Source organism: Cryptomeria japonica, chromosome 3 (assembly GCF_030272615.1).
Source record: "Cryptomeria japonica chromosome 3, Sugi_1.0, whole genome shotgun sequence".
Classification (NCBI taxonomy): Eukaryota; Viridiplantae; Streptophyta; class Pinopsida; order Cupressales; family Cupressaceae; genus Cryptomeria; species Cryptomeria japonica.
This window is the reverse complement of record NC_081407.1, coordinates 973,638,174-973,641,610: the sequence shown is the minus strand read 5'-3', so window position 1 is coordinate 973,641,610 and position 3,437 is coordinate 973,638,174.

Sequence of the window (3,437 nt, the reverse complement as noted above, 5' to 3'; positions counted from 1 at the left end):
ATGTTTCTACTTTCACTACTCTATATAATGACTTCTTATTTTAGGATGCTTTACTAGCAAATATATTTGTGTGTTTGTTGGAAGAAATGTGTTGGATTAGTTCTACTCACTTCTAGACCATTCTATCAAGAAATTTGAACAATCAATAAATTAGTTCCTACAACATGTTCAAGCACACATTAGACCATAAGTCACATTTATGGGCCTTGTCCCCAGCAAGTAGGGACCTATTGAAAAGATAATTGGCTTTATTTTTATATACTAATGTTTATTCTATAAATTTTTGTATATACTCCTTGATTTTGATTATAGAGTATATTCATCAAATACTTATAGCCAACTCTACCTGGTAAATTCTTAGTAATGAAGTACAACTCATTTTTTCACCTTTGCACAACCTTGCATGAGTATCAACAATTTATGAGTTACTATGGGGTCCCGCCTCATCAATTATCTCTTAAACCTAAGTTGATACTTCTTCAAATAATTATAAGAAAAAAAAAACTTCAACTAACAAACAAATGTAATAAACACATTACAAGCTTCTAAATTCTTTGTTCTAGTACCTCATAACTGCAAATAGTTCACAATAAATAGTTATATAGTGTGATACCAAAATTGATTAAGGATAACTTAATCACAATGTCTCCTATCAAACCTCTTCCAATAACCTAACCTCTTATTGCTTCCTACAACCCAAAAGTTTTTGTCAATTCCATCGTGTTCATAGAAAGACTAAGTGATGCATGCGTCTTCACCAACTAGTGCAAGACCACCGTGATACAAGAACTATCCAAGATATGTTGGGAATTAAGGTGTCTCAACCTTAGCAATTCTAAAATATGCATTTATTATTATTTTACATTTTCCTATGGTTATTTGGTATTAATGTAATTAAATAATTGTGCTTCATCCTAAAGGGGTGTGGGTTTTATTAGTTGGTACTTTTGCCACATGTGAGTGCCTTAAAAATTAAATTTTTAGTTGTCAAAAGATGCCCATCAAGTGGTGTAACATGGATGGCATATTCTATTTTGACTTAATCAAAAACATGGATGGCATATTTTTAGGGATGTTATGACATATTCTATGACAATTGTAGGGGATAAAATTGGTTGAATCCTTTTGGATCTAAGAATCAATTATTATGATACGCGTAAGACAATCCTTACATTTGTTATTAATAGTTTGACACGTAAGAGTGTCTCCTATATTTGGCACATGGTAATATTTTATGGTGGTATTTTGAGCCCCCAAGGGTCTATATATTGAGGAATTGAGTTGGAGACAACATAAGTTGTTTTATAGGTACATAGATACTGCTGAATTGGAGCAATATTGAGGAAAAAAAATTTATTTGTAATCCTTTGAAGAGTAATACAAATTTGCCCTCTTTTCTTGGTGGAGTTTTTTCCCAAAAGGGTTTCTCCATGTAATCACGATGTTATGTGTTCAATTGCCTATGGTGCTATCTTGTTGTTTTTATAGTTGGTTTTATTTTCATTAAATAAACATTTCTATATTTGATTTACAGTTTGATTTGAAGTTTCCATTATTGTTAGTCACCTCTTATTTTTATAGATTTGATTTGAAGTTTCTATTATTGTTAGCGACCTCTTATCTTTCTAAAATTTGGTATCAGAGTCTAGCTAGTTTTGTGTCTTGGGTGATAGAAGGGAGGTTTTTTGAGCCTTTGTGGGAGTTTCAATTGATCAGTTGATATCATGGTTGCAACTACATCTCATTTGGATATTGAAAAGCTTAATGGAATGGGTTATGAGTTGTAGAAGTTGAAAATGGAAGAAGTCCTTGAAGAACAAGATCAATGGGTGGCTATAATAAATAAAGAGAAACTCGATAATCTTTTCGATGAACACTAGGAGAAGGTGGATAAAAAGGCACAAGGTACTATCAGATTGTGTCTTTCTAATTCTATTCTTTTGAATGTGTCAAAAGAAAAGATGAAATATTCTTTGTGGACCGAATTAGTGAGATCTACCAAGCCAAAAGTATTATAAATAAACTCTACTTGAAAAGAGAACTGTTTTCTCTTAAGATGAAGGAGGGTGGATCAATTGTTGAGCATTTAAATTCCTTTAATTTAATTTTGAGTCAACTAGACTCTATTGATAGTTTAATTGAAAAAGAAGATAAATGCATTATGGTTCTTTGTTTTTTATCTAATTCATGGGAAATTTTATTCTTGCTAACACTCCTAACCTCAAAGATCCAAAGATGGATGCACTTGTTGGAGCTTTATTGGCATAGGAAATGAGGAGAAACGCTATGGATAGTTCAAGTGATTCTCTCAGTGTCAGGGGAAGGACCAAAGAAAGAGGGTCTAAAGGAGATGAGAATGGGCCTAAAGATAAGTATAAGGGCAGATCTAAAACTCTTGGTAAAAAGAACATAGTGAAGTGTTGGAACTGCGGAAAGAGAGGATATGTTAAGGAGGAATGTAAGAATCCAAAGAAGCAAGTTGATTCCTCTATAGAGAAATCCTCAAACTCAGGTGATGATGCATTGATTTCTTCTCTTCGTGTTATGACTAAAGAACATTGGTTAATTGATTTAGGATGCTTGTATCATATGACTCTTCATAAAGAGTGGTTTTCAACATGTGAGAAGTATGATGGAGGATAAATCTACCTCAATGATAACTCTTCATATCCTATTGTCGGAAGGGGTAAGATCTAGTTGTGTTTCAGTGATGGGAGAATAAAATCTATTTTAGATGTTTTGCATGTCCTAAATTTAGAACGAAATTTAATTTCAGTTTCTCTATCAAATGTTATGGGATTGCATGTAACATTTGACAAGCATGATTGTAGATCAGTAAGAGGAAACTTGGTAGTAGCAAGAGGGACAAGGAAGGGGACTCTTTTCAAGCTTGAAGACACTACAATTGTTAAATATTCTAATGTAACTAAATCTAAAAAATACTTGTCGGAAGGGGTAAGATCTAGTTGTGTTTCAGTGATGGGAGAATAAAATCTATTTTAGATGTTTTGCATGTCCTAAATTTAGAACGAAATTTAATTTCAGTTTCTCTATCAAATGTTATGGGATTGCATGTAACATTTGACAAGCATGATTGTAGATCAGTAAGAGGAAACTTGGTAGTAGCAAGAGGGACAAGGAAGGGGACTCTTTTCAAGCTTGAAGACACTACAATTGTTAAATATTCTAATGTAACTAAATCTAAAAAATACTTGTATGTTGTGGCACCATAGATTGGGTTACATTAGTGAAAAAAGCTTAAAAACCATTTTGAATAAAAATTTGTTAGATGGTTTTTCCTATTCTAATGAGAGTTTTGAATTGTGTGAACAATGTGTGTTTGGCAAACAAAATAGAAAGTATTTCCCCCGGGCAGTGATAAATCTAAGAGTAAATTGGAAATTTTTCGCTCAGATGTATTTGGTCTAGTGGATGTT